A 27448-nucleotide genomic window follows, 5' to 3' on the forward strand; every position below is an offset into this window, starting at 1 on the left:
CCTGCACAGACCTGGCTTCATATTTGCAGTGTCTCCTATAGCCCAGTGGGCTAATCTTGCATACTCAGAGACAAATACAAATAAAGTCCCAGGTATATTAACAGTTAACCCGCTTTACTCAGCGGGCTCCCAGGTCTCCCCGTCGCTAGGCAACAGCTCTGGGATTTGTAACTTTTCGATACTTCAGGCTGCTGAAATATAGATACATTCCTCCTGCAGTAGAGTCCTCTATACCCAGCATTTCCCTACTTGCAAATCAGGGAACCTGCTCTATTACAGTAGCTGGGACTCAGCTCAATAATAATTAAAAGGATCTACTGTGCAGTATTTATTTATTTACCTACGGTGTGTGTGTATATATACATATATAGTTATGTTTGTGCATGTATATATATAGATATATATATTTAAGTGCGTGTAGGTATGTATATAGATAAATCCATAAAATACCAGATATAGGGGATAAAAGCCTACGGCCACACCACCCTGAACACGCCCGATCTCGTCTGATCTCGGAAACTAAGCAGGGTCAGGCCCGGTTAGTACTTGGATGGGAGACCGCCTGGGAATACCAGGTGCTGTAGGCTACTTCCGCAATGTTTTCTAATAACAACATCTTGCACATAACATTTTCCCCCATCTTTCTCACAGGCTGGTCACCATTTTGAAAAGCCAGCGGAACCTCAGAGAAACATCTGGTGCACCTTAATTAGCGGTACACTAAATACAGGGCGGGGTGTTGCCTTCCCTTTATTATTCCTTGTTGTCACTAGTTACTAATGCTATTTGTAATTGTGGAATGCGTGTAAGGCATCAGACAAATAGCGCTGCGGCTCAGTACGCTAGTAGCGGGTATCTGAACAGGGGTTTGAATCCAAACAAAACTTTAAGGAGAACTCCTATAGCCTAGGGCTAAGACTCCTGTCCCACAGCGCAGCGTTGCTGGTTCAGGTCTCCGCTGCTCCAGAAAGTTTATTTTAATCGTATCGGTCACTACACATTATAGTGCAGACCTTACGTAGGGCTCTGTTTATTTAACCCACCTTTTCTCCTTTCGTTTGTCTCTCCTGGGATAGTCGAAGAATTCCCTCTTAGGTGTGAAGTATGCGGCGGAGCCATCTGCTTCGCCCTCCACGCACCTGCACACCCCTGTTTGATCAATGATGCAGGTAATGTCACTATTAACCAGACAATAGCTCATCAGGTAAGCCCTTGGACTTTGGTTTCCAAGGTCACAGGATCAAATCACAGCGGGACCAAACACACCTTTCCAAAAAGAAACTTTGCTAACATTCCATGCATTACTGATGTCTGTTTTCTGTGGATCTGAACCAGTGTCTCAGAATATACAGGTACATAATACAGCAGTTCATCTGATACTGCAGGTAAAGGAGGAGGACACGTCAAGTCCATCAGGGTTCCACGCCATTGACGAAAATGACAGCGACTGGTTCAGTTTCGGATGAGCTGGACAGGCTCCGGTAGGCGGCCAACAGACACCCGAATACACAATATCAGGTATCAAACAGGGTTTGTTTTCCTATCTTTTCCCCGCAGATGGCAGGAGATGGTATCAGAACCTCTCTAGGGTATACACCTCGGTGTATCGCCGGTCCATCAAGCCGCCGTTTTCCTGAGGCAACCTTGCTCAGGGATCCATCGACATATGCGGCAGCATGGTTCTACCGTATCCGGAGCAGGTAGGTTGGGGAACAATTGTCCTCTAGGTTACAGGATGCTTCGCATCAGGATCAATTGATACTTTGATACAGGTCAGAATCACGATTCTGCTTTATGTTCCTTGGAGGTCTCCATGTCTACAGACTCGGACCCTGCATCTTCGCTTGGGCTGTCTTAACCCGACGACCTCTGGGGCTGCGACAGTGACAAGTAAACATGAAATCCTACGGGGCAGATGGTTCTGGGGAAGGAACTTTCTGCAGGATTTCTTGAACCAATGGAGGTAGGTCCACTTTGATTTCTCCTACTACTGCCCCAGCTCCAAGACAGACCTTTACTGGTCTTCCCTTTAGATTTTTTCGTGCCCTTTCAGGTTTTTGACTCCACACGGGTGATATCTTCGTCGCCAGGGGTTCTCAGGGTAAAAAGGCTGAAGCAGAGGTTCAACATCCTCAGTCCAGTCTGATTTTATGTCATCCTATACACCCATTACACCTGCAGGGTCCCAGGGTAGGCGCAGGTCGATGGGAGAAGGCTTGGGCGGTTACAACCGTCTCAGGAGTCCCTCGGCATGGGTCGGCTGATTTACGATGACAAGAGAGTCATACTGCAGGCTGCGCTCCATAGGTTTCTAACCGCAAAGGGTGTTGATCCCTGTTTTACACATATCATTTGAATTAGGACAGTTCTCAGGCCTTTGTTTTCTTTTCACGTTCCGAAGCCAAGTGGCTCGGACAGGCCTATTCTGGCCTTACAATCCTTTTAGTCTGTGATTGCTAGTTTAAACAAGAAAGGGAGTTTTACGTGTCCCTTGTCTTCAGAGATGCCTGTTTACTGATTTCCGTTGGACAGGCTTTTCTCAGATTCCCCCTTAACAGGATTCTCATTTTCACTGTAAGTCCTTTACTCTTCTCTCTTCCGCTCCCACAGAGTTTAGGAAGATAACAGAATAACTCTTTTTCAAGGGCAGTGGGTGACGTTGGTTCCCTAATGGGACAATTTACTGCTACTATCCCACTCTGTACATTAGGTGGCTTCTGAATATCCGGAGGATCCACGAGCTTCTGATTCGACACAGATCCAATTTATGCTCCGCATAGACGTTTCTCAACACGGTCCGTCAGAGGTTTTTTTCATTCCTCGGCACCAGAGACTCTATTTCTTCAGTCAAGTTGCGACGTAATGAGTGGTCGCCTCCATTCCTCTCGGAACGGGGGACAACAATCTTGTTTCCAGATCAAGCCACCAGGTCAGACTCCTGGGTGAGGGAACATGCCCCGGAGTTTTGTCAGCTGGTCCGCTGTGGGCGGAGATTTCGGATCGACCTCAGGGCGTTCTGACTGACTCTTTAACCCTTTATTACTCTCGGACGGCAGTAGCCGTGGAGGCCCTCAGGGCTCCGGGGAGTTTTCTGGTTATTCTATCCTGCCTCCTTTTCTATTTCTACTTCATGTTCAGTAACACAGGAGGAGATTATGCGTGCTAGTCCTCTCGGTGGCGCTGGTTGGGCCACGCATGACTTGAAGATACAGATACGCCTGTTGTCAGTAGAGGAGCCTTGGCTCCTACCTCGACTGGACTGTCTACTTCAACAGGCTCCTTTTTTTCTCCTTGTTCAATTTTACACTGGTTTCGGTTACCCGTGTGACTGTTCACGAGACCTCAGAAGGGAGGAGTTCCCTAGTTCGGTTAGGCCTACTGGGCTCCGATTTCAGAAGTCTATTACCTCTTCTCGCTTTTGCCACTTTGGGAAAACTTTATGGAACATAATGAAGATAAAAGGGGGTTTTTCCCCCTTCTTCCAGTTACCATTCATCTTTGGTTTCTCTGGGAGGTTTTTTGCTCCGCTGCGCTTCAAACCACACTGACCGGAATTTTAGGTCTCTGCCTTTTTCGCTTTTCTTCCAAATGAGATTAGCCTAGCGGCCGTAAGTTCGGCCTCTTGTTCAGGGAGTACTCTATTGGCAACTCCCCGGGCTCGGCTTCGGCCTCAGCGGTCGTTTCTTCCAGAGGGGAGGTCCATTTTTCATATAAATCTGACACTAGTGGTTTTCAATCCTCTCTGAATGTTGTCAGGGCTCGTCAACTCTCTCTACAGAGGTCTCAGGCTATTCGATGAAGTGTTTTTTCTTCTTTGCTCTGGACGATGCTCCCGTACTAAATAGCCGGGGCCCCAGCATATGCTGGACAGTTGGATACATCTGATCATCAGACAGTCTTCTTGGCGGTTACTAGGGAACCTCCGTTTTCCAATTCAGCGCGCTTTACGCGCATTGTAAGACCTTCGTGGGCAGCCGCCCGCGGGGTCTCCATGAATATTTTGTCGGGCGGCTACTTGGTCAAACCGACATTCGTTTTGTCAAATTCTACAAGTTTGACACTTTTACGGCCTCTGCATCACTGTTTGGCCGAGCAGTTTTTACAGGACTCTCAGCGCTTTCCCACCCGTTTTTTGGGAGCTCTGGGACGTCCCCATTGTAACTACACTCCAGTGGCCCCTAGTGGATGAAGGAGAAATCAGGATTTTGGTACTTACCGATAAATCCCTTTCTCCGATTCCACAGGGGCCACTGGACGCCCGCCCAGCGCTGTTTCTCCTGATTTTTGTTTGATTAACGATTGCAGATCACCATATGACTGCTTGTTGGGTTCAGGCTAGCCTGGTTTTTTGTCAGGTTCTGTTCCAGGTTTAGTTTGTGTTCGCCTGGTTTACAGGGCGTCGTTAACCTCCTCTACCTTACGGTTTGTTTATTACAGCTCTCCTCGGGCACAGTTTAACGTAGACTGGCTTGGAGGGGAGATAGTAGGGGAGGAGCTAGCCACAGTGTGAGAATTTTTAAAGTGCCAGCTACCAATACCACCTACTATCTCCCCATTGTAACTACACTCCAGTGGCCCCTGTGGAATCGGAGAAAGGGATTTATCGGTAAGTACCAAAATCCTGATTACTGTTGTACAGCGACCTTTTAGAACACGATGGGAAATCTCCGCCTACAAGTAGAGCAAGAAATTTCTGAACACTGGTTGTTTATGCAAAGGGAAAAGTTCTGGAAGGCCACCTGTGTCAGAGGAACAAGTGGCTCATGTCTGTGAGACCTACATGCGCAGCCCTAAGAAGTCTACAACACGTGCAAATTTAGAACTACAGGTTCCACAACTGACAGTATGGAACATTTAGCAGAAAAGTTTATAAATGTTTCCATGTGGGCTACAGTTACTGCAAAGTTTAAGTAACGAGTACAACCTCTTACTTTTCTGCACGGACATGCAGCTGTGGAGTGAAGAAGGTGATGCTTTCTTCGACTGGCTAATTTTCAGTCGTGAATAGACATTCCACATCAGTGGGAAAGTCGGCAAACACATAGTGCGTATATGGGGCACCGAAAACCCCAGAGAAATGAAAAGACACACACAGAACATTTGTAACTTAGTGGTCATTCAGATCTGATCACTAGGCAGATAGTCGCCGCCTACAGGTGGGAGGGTATTTTCACTGTGCAAGTGTGCGATCGCATGTGTAGCAGAGCTGCACAAACTGATTTTGTACAGTCTCTACGCAGCCCAGGATTTACTCAGCCGCTGCGATCACATAGGGCTGTTCGGGACCGGATTTGATGTCAGACACCCTCCCTGTCCCTGCGTTTTTCCTGACACTCCCTGTCAACAGTCAGTTGCCAACCACAGACGGCCTCTTCCTGTCAATCTCCTTGCGAACGGATCCTTCATACAGTCCCATCGCTGACCGGCGATCCCCGTTGCAGCCTTCCGTCGCGCCTGCACATTGCGGTGCATGTGCAGTTCAGATCTCATCGCCCGCTGCGTGAAAACGCACAGCAGCAATCAGATCTGAATGACCTCGTAAGTCATGGATAATTACAGACATATACTACATATCCACGTAAGTATTTTGAATATATCAATATTACTTTGGTTTATATAAAACACTGAACGTGTCCTACTTCTTTAATAGTAACCGTGTATATTTTTAGTTCTGTTTTGCAGAAAGCAATAACCTCTATATATAGTGTACTCCAGAAATATTCCATCACCACTTGTTATATTTTACATAAGTCTCCCCAACTACGTTCATTTGCCATGTGCGCTACGTTGCTCCCAAAGTACTGGCATCCAGAAGATTCTACAATCGGCACTACACTGAATTACACATTATAATGCACACGGCACTATAATGTGACCCTACAGAATATGGACACTCGCTTGATGCTGCAACACCACTGGCACACTCTCACTGTTCAGCCACAAACTTGGCACTTCTATTACACATACTGAAACACCTCACAGTACAGCCGCTAAGTCATTGCTACACTACACTGTCCTGTACAGTAGTATTTTTGTGTAAAAATCTTTCCACAAGTCTGCAGTAGATTGTGGGAACTTTTATTATCTTAATTTGTGTACATCAAAGATGGATTTATCTGTAGTTTCCGTTTCTCCCTTAAAAATCCTTTTTCTGATCTAAATATGCTTTATGTTGGATATCTGTATCGGTATATGTGATTCCGACACATACAAGGGCAGTCTACTTAGATTTTGACTTAAAATAACAAATGGTACATACTAATTTTCCTTCTAACCATTTAATCTCCTAGAAACATAGCAGATAAGAACCGCTTTGCCCATCTTGTCTGCCAATTAAATTTTTATTTTAAATCTTTTGGTAACATCAAACCTATTTGATCTTTAGTTCTTTTGTAAGGATATCCTTATGTGTATCCCAATCATCATGTTTAAATTGCTCTACTACAGGGGTGGCCAACCAGTCAGAGAGAGAGAGTCTAAAAATGTATGTAGTCAAGTGAAAGAGCTGGTATCATGTGCGCGCTAAAAGGTGCGTGTGCAAAAAAGGGTTGTGGCTAGTATAATGTAGGAGCATGACACTGGGGGTGAGAAACACTGAAACAATCCAGATCCACATGAAACACACTGAAACAAGCCAGCCTTCACTCTGTGCCTCTCTGCCTGCTCCACCATCACTCTGTGCCTCTCTGCCTCTGCTCCACCATCACTCTGTGCCTCTCTGCCTTCTCCCCCCCCCATCACTCTGTGCCTCTCTACCTCACCCCCCATCACTTTGTGCCTCTCTGCCTCCCCCCCCATCACTCTGTGCCTCTCTGCTTTTTCCCCCCATCACTCTGTGCGCCTCTGCTTTCTCCCCCCCATCACTCTGTACCTCTCTGCCTTCTCCCCCCCATCACTCTGTGCCTCTCTGCCTTCTCCCCCCTCCATCACTTTGTGCCTCTCTGCCTTCTCCCCATCACTTTGTGCCTCTCTGCCTTCTCCCCCCTCCATCACTTTGTGCCTCTCTGCCTTCTCCCCCCTCCATCACTTTGTGCCTCTCTGCCTTCTCCCCATCACTTTGTGCCTCTCTGCCTCCCCCCCATCACTCTGTGCCTCTCTGCCTTCTCCCCCCATCACTCTGTGCCTCTCTGCCTTCTCCCCCCATCACTCTGTGCCTCTCTGCCTTCTCCCCCCATCACTCTGTGCCTCTCTGCCTTCTCCCCCCCATCACTCTGTGCCTCTCTGCTTTTTCCCCCCATCACTCTGTGCCTCTCTGCTTTCCCCCCCCATCACTCTGTGCCTCTCTGCCTTCTCCCCCCCAACACTCTGTGCCTCTCTGCCTTCTCCCCCCCATCACTCTGTGCCTCTTTGCCTCCCCCCCCATCACTCTGTGCCTCTCTGCCTTCTCCCCCCCATCACTTTATGCCTCTCTGCCTTCTCCCCCCATCACTCTGTGCCTCTCTGCCTTCTCCCCCCCATCACTCTGTGCCTCTCTGCCTTCTCCCCCATCACTCTGTGCCTCTCTGCCTTCTCCGCCCCCCATCACTCTGTGCCTCTCTGCCTTCTCCCCCCCCCATCACTCTGTGCCTCTCTGCCTTCTCCGCCCCCCATCACTCTGTGCCTCTCTGCCTTCTCCCCCCCCATCACTCTGTACCTCTCTGCCTTCTCCCCCCCATCACTCTGTACCTCTCTGCCTTCTCCCCCCCCATCACTCTGTGCCTCTGCCTTCTCCCCCCATCACTCTGTGCCCCTCTGCCTTCTCCCCCCCAACACTCTGTGCCTCTCTGCCTTCTCCCCCCCCCATCACTCTGTGCCTCTTTGCCTTCCCCCCCATCACTCTGTGCCTCTCTGCCTTCTCCCCCATCACTTTGTGCCTCTCTGCCTTCTCCCCCCATCACTTTGTGCCTCTCTGCCTTCTCCCCCCATCACTCTGTGCCTCTCTGCCTTCTCCCCCCCATCACTCTGTGCCTCTCTGCCTTCTCCCCCCCATCACTCTGTGCCTCTCTGCCTTCTCCCCCCTCCATCACTTTGTGCCTCTCTGCCTTCTCCCCCCATCACTCTGTGCCTCTCTGCCTTCTCCCCCCCATCACTCTGTGCCTCTCTGCCTTCTCCCCCCATCACTCTGTGCCTCTCTGCCTTCTCCCCCCCATCACTCTGTGCCTCTCTGCCTTCTCCCCCCCATCACTTTGTGCCTCTCTGCCTTCTCCCCCCCATCACTCTGTGCCTCTCTGCCTTCTCCCCCCCATCACTCTGTGCCTCTCTGCCTTCTCCCCCCTCCATCACTCTGTGCCTCTCTGCCTTCTCCCCCCTCCATCACTCTGTGCCTCTCTGCCTTCTCCCCCCTCCATCACTCTGTGCCTCTCTGCCTTCTCCCCCCTCCATCACTCTGTGCCTCTCTGCCTTCTCCCCCCATCACTCTGTGCCTCTCTGCCTTCTCCCCCCCATCACTCTGTGCCTTCTCCCCCATCACTCTGTGCCTCTCTGCCTTCTCCCCCCATCACTCTGTGCCTCTCTGCCTTCTCCCCCCATCACTCTGTGCCTCTCTGCCTCTGCTCCACCATCACTCTGTGCCTCTCTGCCTTCTCCCCCCCATCACTCTGTGCCTTCTCCCCCATCACTCTGTACCTCTCTGCCTTCTCCCCCCATCACTCTGTGCCTCTCTGCCTTCTCCCCCCATCACTCTGTGCCTCTCTGCCTCTGCTCCACCATCACTCTGTGCCTCTCTGCCTTCTCCCCCCCATCACTCTGTGCCTCTCTGCTTTTCCCCCCCATCACTCTGTGCCTCTCTGCCTTCTCCCCCCATCACTCTGTGCCTCTCTGCCTTCCCCCCCCCCATCACTCTGTACCTCTTTGCCTTCCCCCCCATCACTCTGTGCCTCTTTGCCTTCCCCCCATCACTCTGTGCCTCTCTGCCTTCTCCCCCCCATCACTCTGTGCCTCTCTGCCTTCTCCCCCCCATCACTCTGTGCCTCTCTGCCTTCTCCCCCCCCATCACTCTGTGCCTCTCTGCCTTCTCCCCCATCACTCTGTGCCTCTCTGCCTTCTCCCCCCCATCACTCTGTGCCTCTCTGCCTTCTCCCCCCATCACTCTGTGCCTCTCTGCCTTCTCCCCCCATCACTCTGTGCCTCCCTGCCTTCTCCCCCCATCACTTTGTGCCTCTCTGCCTTCTCCCCCCCATCACTTTGTGCCTCTTTGCCTTCTCCTCCCCATCACTTTGTGCCTCTTTGCCTTCTCCCCTCCCATCACTCTGTGCCTCTCTGCCTTCTCCCCCCCCATCACTCTGTGCCTCTCTGCCTTCTCCCCCCCATCACTCTGTGCCTCTCTGCCTTCTCCCCCCCATCACTTTGTGCCTCTCTGCCTTCTCCCCCCTCCATCACTTTATGCCTCTCTGCCTTCTCCCCCCTCCATCACTTTGTGCCTCTCTGCCTTCTCCCCATCACTTTGTGCCTCTCTGCCTCCCCCCCATCACTCTGTGCCTCTCTGCCTTCTCCCCCCATCACTCTGTGCCTCTCTGCCTTCTCCCCCCATCACTCTGTGCCTCTCTGCCTTCTCCCCCCATCACTCTGTGCCTCTCTGCCTTCTCCCCCCCATCACTCTGTGCCTCTCTGCTTTTTCCCCCCATCACTCTGTGCCTCTCTGCTTTCCCCCCCCATCACTCTGTGCCTCTCTGCCTTCTCCCCCCCAACACTCTGTGCCTCTCTGCCTTCTCCCCCCCATCACTCTGTGCCTCTTTGCCCCCCCCCCCATCACTCTGTGCCTCTCTGCCTTCTCCCCCCCATCACTTTATGCCTCTCTGCCTTCTCCCCCCATCACTCTGTGCCTCTCTGCCTTCTCCCCCCCATCACTCTGTGCCTCTCTGCCTTCTCCCCCATCACTCTGTGCCTCTCTGCCTTCTCCGCCCCCCATCACTCTGTGCCTCTCTGCCTTCTCCCCCCCCCATCACTCTGTGCCTCTCTGCCTTCTCCGCCCCCCATCACTCTGTGCCTCTCTGCCTTCTCCCCCCCCATCACTCTGTACCTCTCTGCCTTCTCCCCCCCCATCACTCTGTACCTCTCTGCCTTCTCCCCCCCCATCACTCTGTGCCTCTGCCTTCTCCCCCCATCACTCTGTGCCCCTCTGCCTTCTCCCCCCCAACACTCTGTGCCTCTCTGCCTTCTCCCCCCCCCATCACTCTGTGCCTCTTTGCCTTCCCCCCCCATCACTCTGTGCCTCTCTGCCTTCTCCCCCATCACTTTGTGCCTCTCTGCCTTCTCCCCCCATCACTTTGTGCCTCTCTGCCTTCTCCCCCCATCACTCTGTGCCTCTCTGCCTTCTCCCCCCCATCACTCTGTGCCTCTTTGCCTTCTCCCCCCCATCACTCTGTGCCTCTCTGCCTTCTCCCCCCATCACTCTGTGCCTCTCTGCCTTCTCCCCCCCATCACTCTGTGCCTCTCTGCCTTCTCCCCCCCATCACTCTGTGCCTCTCTGCCTTCTCCCCCCTCCATCACTTTGTGCCTCTCTGCCTTCTCCCCCCATCACTCTGTGCCTCTCTGCCTTCTCCCCCCCATCACTCTGTGCCTCTCTGCCTTCTCCCCCCATCACTCTGTGCCTCTCTGCCTTCTCCCCCCATCACTCTGTGCCTCTCTGCCTTCTCCCCCCCATCACTTTGTGCCTCTCTGCCTTCTCCCCCCCATCACTCTGTGCCTCTCTGCCTTCTCCCCCCCATCACTCTGTGCCTCTCTGCCTTCTCCCCCCTCCATCACTCTGTGCCTCTCTGCCTTCTCCCCCCTCCATCACTCTGTGCCTCTCTGCCTTCTCCCCCCTCCATCACTCTGTGCCTCTCTGCCTTCTCCCCCCTCCATCACTCTGTGCCTCTCTGCCTTCTCCCCCCATCACTCTGTGCCTCTCTGCCTTCTCCCCCCCATCACTCTGTGCCTTCTCCCCCATCACTCTGTGCCTCTCTGCCTTCTCCCCCCATCACTCTGTGCCTCTCTGCCTTCTCCCCCCATCACTCTGTGCCTCTCTGCCTCTGCTCCACCATCACTCTGTGCCTCTCTGCCTTCTCCCCCCCATCACTCTGTGCCTTCTCCCCCATCACTCTGTACCTCTCTGCCTTCTCCCCCCATCACTCTGTGCCTCTCTGCCTTCTCCCCCCATCACTCTGTGCCTCTCTGCCTCTGCTCCACCATCACTCTGTGCCTCTCTGCCTTCTCCCCCCCATCACTCTGTGCCTCTCTGCTTTTCCCCCCCATCACTCTGTGCCTCTCTGCCTTCTCCCCCCATCACTCTGTGCCTCTCTGCCTTCCCCCCCCCATCACTCTGTACCTCTTTGCCTTCCCCCCCATCACTCTGTGCCTCTTTGCCTTCCCCCCATCACTCTGTGCCTCTCTGCCTTCTCCCCCCCATCACTCTGTGCCTCTCTGCCTTCTCCCCCCCCATCACTCTGTGCCTCTCTGCCTTCTCCCCCCCCATCACTCTGTGCCTCTCTGCCTTCTCCCCCATCACTCTGTGCCTCTCTGCCTTCTCCCCCCCATCACTCTGTGCCTCTCTGCCTTCTCCCCCCATCACTCTGTGCCTCTCTGCCTTCTCCCCCCATCACTCTGTGCCTCCCTGCCTTCTCCCCCCATCACTTTGTGCCTCTCTGCCTTCTCCCCCCCATCACTTTGTGCCTCTTTGCCTTCTCCTCCCCATCACTTTGTGCCTCTTTGCCTTCTCCCCTCCCATCACTCTGTGCCTCTCTGCCTTCTCCCCCCCCATCACTCTGTGCCTCTCTGCCTTCTCCCCCCCATCACTCTGTGCCTCTCTGCCTTCTCCCCCCCATCACTTTGTGCCTCTCTGCCTTCTCCCCCCCATCACTTTGTGCCTCTCTGCCTTCTCCCCCCATCACTCTGTGCCTCTCTGCCTTCTCCCCCCATCACTCTGTGCCTCTCTGCCTTCTCCCCCCCATCACTCTGTGCCTCTCTGCCTTCTCCCCCCCATCACTCTGTGCCTCTCCGCCTTCTCACCCCCATCACTCTGTGCCTCTCCGCCTTCTCCCCCCCATCACTCTGTGCCTCTCCGCCTTCTCCCCCCCATCACTCTGTGCCTCTCCGCCTTCTCCCCCCCATCACTCTGTGCCTCTCCGCCTTCTCCCCCCCATCACTCTGTGCCTCTCTGCCTCCCCCCCATCACTCTGTGCCTCTCTGCTTTCTCCCCCCCATCACTCTGTGCCTCTCTGCTTTCTCCCCCCCATCACTCTGTGCCTCTCTGCTTTCTCCCCCACATCACTCTGTGCCTCTCTTCCTTCTCCCCCCTCCATCACTTTGTGCCTCTCTGCCTACTCCCCCCCCCCCCCATCACTCTGTGCCTCTTTGCCTTCCCCCATCACTCTGTGCCTCTTTGCCTTCCCCCATCACTCTGTGCCTCTCTGCCTTCTCCCCCCCATCACTCTGTGCCTCTCTGCCTTCTCCCCCACATCACTCTGTGCCTCTCTTCCTTCTCCCCCCTCCATCACTTTGTGCCTCTCTGCCTACTCCCCCCCATCACTCTGTGCCTCTTTGCCTTCCCCCCATCACTCTGTGCCTCTTTGCCTTCCCCCATCACTCTGTGCCTCTCTGCCTTCTCCCCCCCATCACTCTGTGCCTCTCTGCCTTCTCCCCCCCATCACTCTGTGCCTCTCTGCCTTCTCCCCATCACTCTGTGCCTCTCTGCCTTCTCCCCCCCATCACTCTGTGCCTCTCTGCCTTCTCCCCCCCATCACTCTGTGCCTCTCTGCCTTCTCCCCCCCCCCCCATCACTCTGTGCCTCTCTGCCTTTCCCCCCCCCCCCATCACTTTGTGCCTCTCTGCCTTCTCTCCCCCCCCATCACTCTGTGCCTCTTTGCCTCCCCCCCCCCCCCCATCACTCTGTGCCTCTTCCTTCTCTTCTCCCTCCCCCCCATCACTCTGCCTTCTCCACCTCCCATCACACTCTGCCTTCTCCCCCTCCCATCACTCTGTGCCTCTGCCTTCTCCCCCCCCTCCCCCCCATCACTCTCTGCCTTCTCCCCCTCCCATCACTCTGTGCCTCTCTGCCTTCTCCCCATCACTCTGTGCCTCTCTGCCTTCTCCCCCCCATCACTCTGTGCCTCTCTGCCTTCTCCCCCCCATCACTCTGTGCCTCTCTGCCTTCTCCCCCCCATCACTCTGTGCCTCTCTGCCTTCTCCCCCCCCATCACTCTGTGCCTCTCTGCCTTCTCCCCCCCCCCCCATCACTCTGTGCCTCTCTGCCTTTCCCCCCCCCCCCATCACTTTGTGCCTCTCTGCCTTCTCTCCCCCCCCCATCACTCTGTGCCTCTTTGCCTTCCCCCCCCCCCCATCACTCTGTGCCTCTTCCTTCTCTTCTCCCTCCCCCCCATCACTCTGCCTTCTCCACCTCCCATCACACTCTGCCTTCTCCCCCTCCCATCACTCTGTGCCTCTGCCTTCTCCCCCCCCTCCCCCCCATCACTCTCTGCCTTCTCCCCCTCCCATCACTCTGTGCCTCTCTGCCTGCTCCCCCTCCCATCACTCTGTGCCTCTCTGCCTTCTATCGCTGCTCTCACTGGTTTGACAGTGAGCCAACGGAGAGTTAGGTCAGACAGGCGCTGCTTCTCCACATCACTGGCAGGACTCAGACAGGGCAGGGAGCATGGCTATGACGTAGTGCCAGGATCCCGCCTCTGCCCCCCCGGCAGCCCTGCAAGGTCTGAGGCGGCCGTGGGTTAAAGTGTGCAGTGTCAGGAGTGGCGGAGCCACTTGTGTCTTGAGAACTGTGGGTTGCCCCTCTGGAGTCTACTGTCTTAGCTTTTAACATCTCTGATTGTAGGCTATTTCACTTATTCACTTCCCTTTATGTGACCTAATTTTCCCTCCTACAGATGTAGAAACGCTCATCCATGGCATGGATGGCACGACTAGTGTGCCCGGGAATGAGACGCATTCATTACTATGGTTGACCAGCGAATAATGCAGCATTGCATGATGTGGATACCTGTGCATACGCATTGCTGCAACAATGAGCGTGGCTACACCTGTATTTTCTCTTAACCAGGGCTCGACAAGTCCCAGGTGCCAGGTAGTCCCTAGATTTTGCTGCCTGGCTACCAGATTTTGGTGGGAGGAATCGGATCCTCTTCAGTCCCAACAGCCCCAGCAGAGAGTTTTGGAGGAATGCCTGTATTGTGGCGGCCATTCCTTGCACAGGAGTGCAGCCTGCTCTGTCTCTGTCTGTCTGTCTGTCCCATCCTGCTCTGTCTGCTGTCTCCAGACTCCGGCTGCTTAGAGGTCTCCATAAGAGGGTCTATGCGTGGCCAGGGATTGTGGCTTTGGAGGGGTAGTGATGTGGCCACAGGGCAGGAGGGATTGTTTGCCTGGGGGAAGGCTGTGGAGTGGTTGTTTGCGTGGAGGTACCCCCTTATTTGTGTGGCCCCGAGGGTTTGTTGCCTCTGGGGGTAGGCTGCTCACTAATGTGGCTGCAGGGACGCCTGGGGGTTAGCTGCACTGCAGTGTGGATGCGGGGTGCTTGTTTGCCAGGGGGTATCACCTTGGTTGTGTGGCTGTGGTGGTTGGTTTGCATGGGGGTGCTCAGTAATGTGGCTGCGGCGAGTGAAGTTTAATTTTCTTCCTGGCTCCTAGATTTGAGAAAGAAATCAAGCCCTGCTCTAAACTTACTTCTTTCCAGTTTCAGTGTATATCCTTGTATTCTAATACTTTTCTTCCTTTGACTTTTGTTTCACTCGTGTATCTTTCTTGGTACATTCTGTGATGTAGGCCATCCTCCATTTTAGTTTACATTCTTTTTACAGACTGTAATATATTTATATCCTTCTGTAGATATACTGTAGTCTCCATGACTGAACACAGTATTCTAGATGAGGCTGTACCAATACCCTATACCAATGATGGGGAATCTTTGGCACGCCAGCTGTTGTTAAACCACTCATCCCAGCATGCCCTGCTACAGTTTAAGCATGGACAAATAGCGCAACTGTAGCAGGGCATGCCTCGGATGTATAGTTCAACAAAAGCTGAAGTGCCAAAGGTTCCCCATCACTGAGTGGCATTATTACTTTTTATATTTCAAGTACTGACTCCTCTACCTATGCAACCAAGCATCTGACTTGCCTTTCTCATTGGTTTATTACATTGCTTACTGGCAATTAAGTCACCTGAATAGTGACTCCTAGATCCCTTTCTCAAGTGCTTGATTTAGGTTTTTTTGCCATTAAGCTGTAATTGCCACGTTTTTGACCACTCCTCTAGTCAACCTAGATCATCAATCATTTGTTTTACTGCTTATGGTGTACCCTGTTGCATACCTTTCTCTGACGTCCTAGTGGATGCTGGGAACTCCGTAAGGACCATGGGGAATAGACTGGCTCTGCAGGAGACTGGGCACTCTAAAAGAAAGATTAGGTACTATCTGGTGTGCACTGGCTCCTCCCTCTATGCCCCTCCTCCAGACCTCAGTTAGAATCTGTGCCTGGCCAGAGCTGGATGCACCTAGTGGGCTCTCCTGAGCTTGCTAGAAAAGAAAGTATTTGTTTTTTGTTTTGTTTTTTATTTTCAGTGAGATCTGCTGGCAACAGACTCACTGCTACGTGGGACTGAGGGGAGAGAAGCAAACCTACCTGCTTGCAGCTAGCTTGTGCTTCTTAGGCTACTGGACACCATTAGCTCCAGAGGGTTCGAACACAGGGCCTGACCTCGATCGTCCGTTCCCGGAGCCGCGCAGCTGCCGCCCCCATGCAGAGCCAGATGACAGAAGAAGAACAATGAAATCGGCGGCAGAAGACTCCTGTCTTCATTAAGGTAGCGCACAGCACTGCAGCTGTGCGCCATTGCTCCCACAGCACACCACACACTCCGGTTACTGTAGGGTGCAGGGCGCTGGGGGGCGGGCGGGCGCCCTGGGCAGCAATTATATTACCTTTTGGCAAAAAATACACATAATACAGTCAGTTAACTGTATATGTGTAAAACCCCCCGCCATTAAGTTACAGAAAACGTGGGACAGAAGCCCGCCGCTGAGGGGGCGGGGCCTTCTTCCTCAGCACACCAGCGCCATTTTCCCTTCACAGCTCCGCTGGAAGCACGCTCCCCAGGCTCTCCCCTGCAGTATCCAGGTACAAGACGGGTTAAAAAGAGAGGGGGGGGGCACATAAATTTAGGCGCAAATCGATACAAACAAGCAGCTATTGGGAAAATCACTTATTAGCAGTGTAAATCCCTGTGTTATATAGCGCTGTGGTGTGTGCTGGCATACTCTCTCTCTGTCTCCCCAAAGGACTTTGTGGGGTCCTGTCCTCAGTCTGAGCATTCCCTGTGTGTGTGCGGTGTGTCGGTACGGCTGTGTCGACATGTTTGATGAGGGTTATGTGGAGACGGAGCAGGGGCAGATACATGTGGTGTCGCCCCCGACGGGGCCGACTCCTGATTGGATGGATATGTGGAAGGTCTTAACCGACAGTGTCAACTCCTTACATAAAAGGTTTGATGACGCAGCAGCCTTGGGACAGCCGGGGTCTCAGCCCGCGCCTGCCCAGGCGGCTCAGAAGCCGTCAGGGGCTCATAAACGCCCGCTAGCTCTGATGGTAGATACAGATGTCGACACGGAGTCTGACTCCAGTGTGGATGAGGATGAGACAAATGTTCAGTCTACAAAAGCCATCCGATGCATGATTACTGCAATGAAAGATGTATTGCACATTTCTGATATTAACCCGGTTACCACCAAAAGGGGTATTATGTTTGGGGAGAAAAAGCAGCCAGTGACTTTTCCCCCATCTGATGAATTAAATGATTTGTGTGAAGAAGCGTGGAGTTCCCCTGATAAGAAACTAGTGATTTCTAAGCGGTTACTGATGGCGTACCCTTTCCCGCCAACGGATAGGTTACGTTGGGAAACATCCCCTAGGGTGGACAAGGCGCTAACACGCTTATCTAAAAGGGTGGCACTGCCGTCTCAGGATACGGCCGCCCTAAAGGATCCTGCGGATAGAAAGCAGGAAGCTATCCTGAAGTCTGTGTATACACAATCTGGTACTCTACTGAGACCTGCTATTGCTTCAGCCTGGATGTGTAGTGCTGCAGCAGCATGGACTGATACCCTGTCAGACAACATTGATTCCCTCGACAGGGATACTATTTTGCTAACCATCGAACATATAAAAGACGTCGTCTTATATATGCGGGATGCACAGAGGGACATTTGCCTGCTGGCATCTAGAATTAATGCAATGTCCATTTCTGCCAGGAGAGTATTATGGACTCTGCAGTGGACAGGTGATGCTGATTCTAAAAAACACATGGAGGTTTTGCCTTATAAGGGTGAGGAATTATTTGGGGACGGTCTCTCGGACCTCGTATCCACAGCAACTGCTGGTAAGTCGACTTTTTTACCTCAGGTTCCCTCACAGCCTAAGAAAGCACCGTATTATCAAATGCAGTCCTTTTGGCCTCAGAAAGGCAAGCGTGTCAGAGGAGCATCCTTTCTGGCCAGAGGCAAGGGTAGAGGAAAGAAGCTGCACCAGGCAGCCAGTTCCCAGGAACAAAAATCCTCCCCTGCTTCCACTAAGTCCACCGCATGACGTTGGGGCTCCACAGGCGGAGCCAGGTGCGGTGGGGGCGCGTCTCCGAAACTTCAGCAACCAGTGGGTTCTCTCACAAGTGGATCTCTGGGCTGTACAAATTGTATCTCAGGGATACAAGCTGGAGTTCGAGGCGACTCCCCCTCGCCGTTACCTCAAATCAGCCTTGCCAGCTGCTCCCATGAAAAGGGAGGTAGTACTGGCGGCAATTCACAAGCTGTACCTCCAGCAGGTGATAATCAAGGTCCCCCTCCTTCAACAGGGCAGGGGTTACTATTCCACAATGTTTGTGGTACCGAAACCGGACGGTTAGGTGAGACCCATCCTGAATTTAAAATCCTTGAACACTTATATAAAGAAGTTCAAGTTCAAAATGGAATCACTCAGGGCGGTTATTGCAAGCCTGGAAGAGGGGGGATTTTATGGTGTCGCTGGACATCAAGAATGCTTACTTGCATGTCCCCATTTACCCACCTCACCAGGAGTACCTCAGGTTTGTGGTACAGAACTGTCATTACCAATTCCAGACGTTGCCGTTTGGTCTCTCCACGGCTCCGAGAATATTTACCAAGGTAATGGCCGAAATGATGATACTCCTTCGAAGAAAGGGAGTTATAATTATCCCGTACTTGGACGATCTCCTCATAAAGGCGAGGTCTAAAGAGCAGTTGTTGGTCAGCGTAGCACTCTCAGGAAGTGTTGCAACAGCACGGCTGGATTCTGAATATCCCAAAGTCGCAGCTGATTCCTACGACGCGTCTGCTTTTCCTGGGAATGATTCTGGACACAGAACAGAAGAAGGTGTTTCTCCCGGAGGAGAAGGCCCAGGAATTGTCATCTCTGGTCAGGGACCTCCTGAAACCAAAACAGGTGTCGGTGCATCACTGCACGCGAGTCCTGGGAAAGATGGTGGCTTCTTACGAAGCAATTCCCTTCGGCAGGTTCCATGCAAGGATCTTTCAGTGGGATCTGTTGGACAAATGGTCCGGATCGCATCTTCAGATGCATCGGTTGATCACCCTGTCCCCAAGGGCCAGGGTGTCTCTGCTGTGGTGGCTGCAGAGTGCTCATCTTCTCGAGGGACGCAGGTTCGGCATACAGGACTGGGTCCTGGTGACCACGGATGCAAGCCTCTGAGGATGGGGGGCAGTCACTCAGGGAAGAAACTTCCAAGGACAGTGGTCAGGTCTGGAGACTTCTCTACACATAAATATATTGGAACTAAGGGCCATCTCCAACGCCCTGAGTCAAGCAGAGCCCCTGCTTCAAAATCAATCAGTACTGATTCAGTCAGACAACATCACGGCGGTCGCCCATGTAAACCGCCAGGGCGGCACAAGAGGCAGGATGGCAATGGCAGAAGCCACAAGGATTCTTCGATGGGCGGAGAATCACGTGCTAGCACTGTCAGCAGTGTTCATTCCGGGAGTGGACAACTGGGAAACAGACTTCCTCAGCAGGCACGACCGCCACCCGGGAGAGTGGGGACTTCATCAAGAAGTCTTCACACAGATTGTAAATCGTTGGGAACTGCCACAGGTGGACATGATGGCGTCCCGCCTCAACAAAAAGCTAAAAAAATATTGCGCCAGGTCACGGGACCCTCAGGCGATAGCTGTGGACGCACTAGTGACACCGTGGGTGTACCAGTCGGTTTATGTGTTCCCTCCTCTTCCTCTCATACCCAAGGTACTGAGGATAGTAAGAAAGAGAGGAGTAAGAACTATACTCATCGTTCCGGATTGGCCAAGAAGAACTTGGTACCCAGAACTACAAGAAATTATCTCAGAGGACCCATGGCCTCTGCCTCTCAGACAGGACCTGTTACAGCAGGGGCCCTGTCTGTTTCAAGACTTACCGCGGCTGCGTTTGACGGCATGGCGGTTGAACGCCGGATCCTAACGGAAAAGGGCATTCCGGATGAAGTGATTCCTACGCTGCTAAAAGCTAGGAAGGATGTGACCGCAAAGCATTATCACCGCATATGGCGGAAATATGTTGCTTGGTGTGAGGCCAGGAAGGCCCCAACAGAGGAATTCCAGCTGGGTCGATTTCTGCAATTCCTACAGTCAGGGGTGACTATGGGCCTAAAATTGGGGTCCATAACGGTCCAGATTTCGGCCCTATCTATTTTCTTTCAAAAAGAACTGGCTTCACTGCCTGAAGTTCAGACGTTTGTTAAGGGAGTGCTGCATATTCAGCCCCCTTTTGAGCCTCCGGTGGCACCTTGGGATCTTAACGTTGTGTTGGATTTCCTGAAATCACACTGGTTTGAGCCACTTAAGACCGTGGAGCTAAAGTATCTCACATGGAAGGTGGTCATGCTGTTGGCCTTAGCTTCAGCTAGGCGTGTGTCAGAATTGGCGGCTTTGTCATGTAAAAGCCCATATCTGATCTTTCATATGGACAGGGAAGAGTTGAGGACTCGTCCCCAATTTCTCCCTAAGGTGGTATCAGCGTTTCATTTGAACCAGCCTATTGTGGTGCCTGCGGCTACTCGGGACTTGGAGGACTCCAGGTTACTTGATGTAGTCAGGGCTTTGAAAATCTATGTAGCCAGGACGGCTGGAGTCAGGAAAACTGACTCGCTGTTTATCCTGCATGCACCCAACAAACTGGGTGCTCCGGCTTCAAAGCACACTATTGCGCGCTGGATCTGTAACATGATTCAGAAAGCTCATTCTGTGGCAGGGTTACCGCATCCTAAATCAGTAAAAGCCCATTCCACAAGGAAGGTGGGCTCTTCTTGGGCGGCTGCCCGAGGGGTCTCGGCTTTACAGCTTTGCCGAGCTGCTACTTGGTCGGGTTCAAACACATTTGCTAAGTACTACAAGTTTGATACCCTGGCTGAGGAGGACCTTGCCTTTGCTCATTCGGTGCTGCAGAGTCATCCGCACTCTCCCGCCCGTTTGGGAGCTTTGTTATAATCCCCATGGTCCTTACGGAGTTCCCAGCATCCACTAGGACGTCAGAGAAAATAAGAATTTACTCACCAGTAATTCTATTTCTTGTAGTCCGTAGTGGATGCTGGGCGCCCGTCCCAAGTGCGGACTCTCTGCAATACATGTATATAGTTATTGCTTAACTAAAGGGTTATTGTTATGAGCCATCTGTTACTGAGGCTCAGTTGTTGTTCATACTGTTAACTGGGTATGGTTATCACAAGTTGTACAATGTGATTGGTGTGGCTGGTATGAGTCTTACCCTGGATTCCAAATCCTTTCCTTGTTGTGTCAGCTCTTCCGGGCACAGTTTCCTTAACTGAGGTCTGGAGGAGGGGCATAGAGGGAGGAGCCAGTGCACACCAGATAGTACCTAATCTTTCTTTTAGAGTACCCAGTCTCCTGCGGAGCCCGTCTCTTCCCCATGGTCCTTACGGAGTTCCCAGCATCCACTACGGACTACGGGAAATAGAATTACCGGTGAGTAAATTCTTATTTTTTGTGTCATCTTCAAAAAGGCAAATGTCCCCTTCAATATCATTTGCAGTGGCACTAACCAATACCACTGCAACAAAGACTCAAATTTTCTTGTGCTACCGAAGCCGGACTGCTCAGTCCGGCTATCTTGAATCTGAAATCCCTGAATCCTCTATCTTCAGATTCAAGATGGAATCACTGCGGGCGGTTATTCCAGGTTTGCAGGAACAGGAAGTTTTGGTATCTTTGGCTATCAAGGATGCCTACTTCCACATCCCAATCTGGCCTGCATATCAAGCATACCTTCGTTCTGCCCTCAAGGAATCTCAGTATCCGTTCCAAGCCCTCCCCTTTGGACTCTCGTCAGCACCGAGAGTTTTCACAAAGGCAACCTGCTCATAAAAGCACCGTCCAGGGAACGCTACTCCGCAGCATAACACTTACTCAGGATCTGCTCATCCAACACGGGTGCATTCTGAATTTTCAAAAGTCTCCGCTGGAACCCACACAAAGGATACTGTTCCTTCCCCTGGACAAGGCCCAGGCAATTCAAGACCTGGTAAGGTTGGTTCTGCAACCTTGTCAAGTTTCCATACATCTCTGCATCCGTCTCTTGGGAAGACTGGTAGCCTCCTTTTGAGGCGATTCAGTACGGAAGGTTTCATTTCCTCCCATTTTAATTGGATCTACTCTCCAAATGGACGGGTTCGCACCTCCACATGCATCAGTTCATTCGACCCGACTCCTTGAGGGGATAATGGTCCCGTTCCCTGCTGACAGGACACTGAGCTCCTGAGGGAACTGTTCACAAGCCCCACCACGGCGAGCGTACATTCCCGCGGCACGCCGCCACCCCTAACAGAGCCAGAAGAGTGGTGAGTACTGAGCCGGCATCCCAGCTAGCGTTGCGCTGACCATTATGGCGGCATGAGGGTACAGAGACGCACGGCTTCTACATGGGGCGGAATGCGTCTCCAGACACAGTACACAACGGTGTGCCCGTACACTGTACACAGTACCCATACTAGCACAACAGCCTTAAAACGTTTTTCTCCATTTTAAGCACCAGATTCCTCAGCCAGTATAAAAAAAACGGGAAGACTGCGTGCCATTGAAGGGGCGGGGCTTCACTATGAGAGGATCCAGCAGCTCACCAGCACCATTTTCCCTCTGCAGTTGACACAGCCGCTGACTGACAGGGATGCGCAGCTTCTCCAGTGTGACTCCAGATTACCTCAGCGGTACCAGAGGGTCATAGCAGGATGGGGGGAGCGACTATTAGTGTACGAAGTCCCCTATCAGGGTACTTAGTCTGCGACCCGGCTAAGCTTGGTATTAACGGTAAGGGCGCGGTGGGGGCTGGCTCTAAACAACTCTGTCTCTCCCTGAAGGGCTCTTTGTGGGTTTAACCTTTTCTGTGTGTGAGCTGTCACAGTTACATTGTCAGGCAAAGAGTGTGTTTCTTGTACCGCAGAGTGTTCCTCTTCACCGGGGGGCTCTCTACTGGGTACTCGGGATTCACAGGCTAGCTGAGCTGAACCGGAATGGGTTAATTCTCTTAATGGAATGATCTCCACTCTTTCTACAAAATTGTCCCGCAATGAGAAAGAGATGCAATACTTAATAGACTGTGGATGAGTTTATGAATAGAGACTCAGTCCACAAGACAGCGTCTCAATCCCCTCCCACTTGTCCGCAAAAGCGATCTCTAGCCCATATCCTGCAGTCTGACTCTGACGCTTACAGGTCAGACATGGGGGAGGTGGACTCAGGGTGGGGAGGATGCAGCTCTTTCACAGGGAATAGAGACTCTATAAGAGGCTATCAGAGATGTTCTGCATATTCCTGATAAGGTGTCAGAGGAGTGTGAGCAATCTTATTTTAATGTAAAAAAGAAGTCCTCGGTCACTTTTTCTGCCTCAAAGGAATTTAATACCCTATTTGAAGAACCATGGGTTAATCCTGATAAGAAGTTTCAGATCCCTAAAAGGTTACTCTCATCTTTTCCTTTTCCTTTAGAGGATAGGAAAAAAATGGGAAAAAACACAGATAATGGACGCATCAGTCTCTAGGCTGTCACGTAAAATTGTGTTGCTTGTTCCTGGTGCAGCCTCCCTGAAAGACACGGCTGATCGTAAAATTGAGACTACACTCAAATCATTGTACACAGCTGCGGGGGTGGCCCGGGCGTGGATCACTAAAGCTATTGCTAAATGATCAGGTAACCTAATTGTGGGGTTAGATTCCTTATCTAGGGGGGATGTTGTCTTACTGTACGCTGCGAACTTTATGGTGGAAGCCATAAAGAAAATAGATGTGCTTAATGCACGCACCACCGCTATGGCAGTGTCGGCACGCAGGGGCTTGTGGCTACGCCAGTGGACTGCTGACACGGATTCCAGGAAAGGCTTGGAAGGCCTACCATTCACAGGAGAGGCCTTGTTCGGAGATGAATTAGACAAATGGATCTCCACAGCTACTGTGGGTACGTCTACGTATCTTCCTTCCGCATCCCCACCAACCAAGAAGACTTATTCAGCTTCTAAATTACAATCTTTTCGGACAAGCAAGTTCAAAGGCAAATCCAGAGGTGCTTCTACATCCACCAGCAGCACAAGAGGTAAACCACGCAAACAGCAACAGCAGGTACTCTGGAAAAGAGCTCAGGCTCTGCTTCCTCAAAGACTTCAGCATGACGGTGGACCGCAATGCCTGGAAGGCTGTCAGGTGGGAGCATGCCTACAATTCTTCAGTCAAATCTGGTCAAATTCGTGCCAGGATCCCTGGGTCATAAATCTTATTTCCCATGTGTTCCAAGAGTTCCCACCTCTCAGATTCTTCAAATCAGGCTTGCCAGTTTCACAAGAGACAAGTATAACTTTACAACATGCCATCCAAAAACTGGTACAGACTCACGTCATTGTTCCAGTTCCACCTCATCAGTAAAACAAGGGGTACTATACCAACTTGTTTGTAGTACCGAAGCCGGACGGTTCGGTAAGACCAATCTTGAACCTCAAGTCGTTGAACCCGTACTTACGAGTGTTCACATTCAAGATGGAGTCTCTTGAGAGCGGTGATCTCGGGTCTGGAGGAGGGGGAATTCCTAGTGTCCTGTATATCAAGGATGCGTAACCTTCATATTCCGATCTGGCCGCCTCATCAGACTTATCTGTTTGCACTGCAGGACTGTCACTACCAGTTCCAGGCCCTACCATTTGGCCTCTCCACGGCACCGAGGGTGTTCACCAAGGTGTTGGCAGAGATGATGCTTCTACTCCGCAAACAGGGAGTGAACATAATTCCGTACCTGGACGATCTCCTGATAAAAGCACTGTCCAGGGAAAGGTTGCTGGACGGCATTGCTCTCTCAACCAAACTTCTCCAGGGTCATGGGGGGATTCTGAACCTTCTGAAATCTCACCTAGAGCCAACATGGAGGCTCCTATTCCTGTGAATGATACTGGATACGGAGTCGCAGAAGGTGTTCCTTCCGTTAGAAGGCATTAGTAATCCAGTGGATGATATCGGTGCCTCTTTGCATTCGCCTTCTGGGGAAAATGGTGGCCTCTTTCGAGGCTCTACAATACGGAAATTTTCTCGCAAGACTCTGCCAGCTGGATCTGTTGGACAAATGTTCCGGATCGCATCTTCATATGCACCAGAGGATCCATCTGTCACCAAAAGCCAGGATCTCCCTTGTTAAGTTCGTTTAAATTACAAGAAAAAGCAATGCATACACACACTGTCGTTTGAGCCACTGCGGCTGCTAATCATATACATATAACAGTTAAATTGTGTATATACGTTGTGTATACACGCCGACACGTTATGCGCGCGATATAGCGACGCGTGTGGCTGAATACACTTTACCCCAAACAAGAATGGAATATAACACCAGTAGTTAAATGTAATGTGGTCCAACGCATCAACGGTGTTTACTTGAGAATATACAGGTAAAAGGTACAACAATATACAGGGAAGAGCTACAACCAATAATACATACGTTTTAAACGCGAGCGCTCCTGGAACCAGGCCTAAGTCAGCCTTGGCAAGATGACCTCAGAGAATAGTGACTGAGCCTTGTCAGGAGGACTCTCTTTTATACAGTTTGTCCAAGTACAGTACAAAGGGGAATGTAAGCTCTTCTTTCATAGGTCAGGGGGCAAGTAATTTACAGTACATGAGGGGTCATAGGTTGGTTTTAATAAATGGGTGATGCTTGGTCCAGGGTGCACTTGCAGATGTTAAGGGGGGTACTCACGGAGCAATCGCTGCTCAAAATCTAAGCAATCTGACTAGATTGCTTAGATTTTAAGCAGGATCGCTCCGTGTGTAGCCCCCACAGCAATAGCGATGCGCAGCCCCGCGCATCGCTATCGCTGGTGCTAGATTGGCCTGCCGTGCAGGCCAATCTAGCAGGTCGCTCATTTCACCCGCTGGGTTCGCTCGGCACACATCTCTCCCACATCGGCCAGTGAGTACTGGCCTTTTAGCCTCCCGCCGCATATCATAAGTACAGTACAATAGCAGTTTGCGAATATTACATTTCTGCGTATATCTATACGCAGAAACATGCAATAAACTGTAAATAGCAACCGGAATGTAGATCTTAAAATACTGCACATCTGGATACCAAACACTAAGTCCTAACACTGCTCCATCCCCTCACACCATGTAAAGATGAATAACTCTGTTGTTTTACCTTTAAAGTGTATGTAAGTTGCTGACCATGTATATAGAGACTGTGTAAATTATGCACTATATGAATAAGATATTATGTCTTTGTTGCTTTTCTGTGTGAATGCGTATGCTACCGTATATACTCTTGCCATGCGTTAATACGCAAGGCTCATGAACCTGTTTACGTAACGTGCGTGTATGCACGGCGGTAACGCATCCGAACAGAGGCCACTCTGTTTGGAGTTTGCATGTTGTGTGTATGTATTTTTTACTTTGACACCCTTCCGTGGTGGCTACAGATTTCTCACCTCGTCGAGGGTTTGGGGTTCGGAGTTCAGAACTGGATTCTGCTAACCACAGATGCAAGCCTCAGAGGTTGGGGAGCAGTCACTCGGGGTGCAGTTTCAAGGAAGATGATCCAGTCAGGAAGTCGTCCTTCCAATCAACAATCTGGAACTCAGGGCCATATAAGACGCCCTTCTGCAGGCCTCACATCTTCTTCAAGATCGGGCCATTCAGGTCCAGTCGGACAATGTGACGGCAGTAACGTACATAAACCAACAGGGCGGAATGAAAAGCAGAGCAGCAATGTCGGAGGTGTCGAGAATTCTCCTCTGGGCAGAGAGAAACGCTGTGGCGTTGTCAGCTGTATTCATTCTGGGAGTAGACAATTGGAAAGCAGACTTACTCAGCAGACATGATCTGCACCCGGGGGAGTGGGGCCTTCACCCGGAAGTGTTCAGATGCTTGACAAGTCGATGGGGATATCCACAGATCGACATGATGGCCTCTCGTCTCAACAAGAAGCTCAAGCTGTATTGTTCAAGGTCGGGAGACCCACAGGCGGTGGCGGTAGACTCCCTGACGACTCCATAGGTCTATCAGATAGTGTACATATTTCCTCCACTTACTCTGATCCCAAGAATTCTAAAGAGAATAAAAAGGGAAAAGGTTCAAGCAATTCTCATTGCTCCGGACTGGCCAAGAAGAGCCTGGTACGCGGACCTTCTGGAGATGCTCCTCGAAGATCCGTGGACTCTACCTTTTTAGCGAGGATCTTCTGCAACAGGGCCCGTTCGTCTATTAGGACTTACAGCGGCTATGTTTGATGGCATGGAAGTTGAACGGCTGATTCTAGCCAGGAGAGGGATCCCTAGCCAGGTTATCCAAACTATGATCCAAGCCAGGAAGGGGGTAACGTCTATGCATTACCATCGTATTTGTCAGAAATACGTCTCTTGGTGTGAGAACAGAACATTTTCTGCGGTGGAATTCCATTTAGAAGCAGGAGTGGATATGGGCCTCTGTCTAGGCTCCATAAAAGTCCAGATTTCGGCCTTGTCCATTTTCTTTCAGAAACAACCGGCTTCTCTCACTGAGTTCCAGACGTTCTTGAAAGGTGTATTGCACATCCAACCTCCCTTTGTGCCTCCCACAGCACCCTGAGATCTCGATGTGGTGCTGCATTTCCTCCAATCTGACTGGTTTGAGCCTTTACAGGAGGTGGATGTAAAATATCTTACGTGGAAGACCGTCACACTGTTGGCCTTTGCTTCAGCAAGACGTGTGTCGGAGCTGGGTGCTTTATCTCCTGAAAGACCCTATTTAATTTTCCATGAGGACAGAGCTGAACTCAGAGCTCGTCGGCAATTTCTTCCTAAGGTGGTGTCTGTGTTTCACATCAACCAACCTATTGTGGTCCCGATTGTCACCGACACCTCTGCTACTTCAAAGTCTTTGGATGTTGTGAGGGCTTTGAAGGTGTATGTGAAAAGAACGGCTCGTCACAGAAAAACTGAC

The 27448-nt window shown here is 51.5% G+C and overlaps 1 protein-coding gene and 1 non-coding gene across 3 annotated transcripts in view; both read left to right on the plus strand.

Moving 5' to 3' along the window:
• Window positions 1-27448, plus strand: part of POLDIP3 (DNA polymerase delta interacting protein 3) — a 207942-nt gene that overhangs the window by 11662 nt on the left and 168832 nt on the right. The window lies entirely within an intron of this gene.
• On the plus strand, window positions 469-587 carry LOC134961996 (5S ribosomal RNA). The gene has a single exon (XR_010187988.1). It is a non-coding gene; the product is annotated as a 5S ribosomal RNA (ribosomal RNA).

This window comes from Pseudophryne corroboree, chromosome 9 (assembly GCF_028390025.1).
Source record: "Pseudophryne corroboree isolate aPseCor3 chromosome 9, aPseCor3.hap2, whole genome shotgun sequence".
Classification (NCBI taxonomy): domain Eukaryota; kingdom Metazoa; phylum Chordata; class Amphibia; order Anura; family Myobatrachidae; genus Pseudophryne; species Pseudophryne corroboree.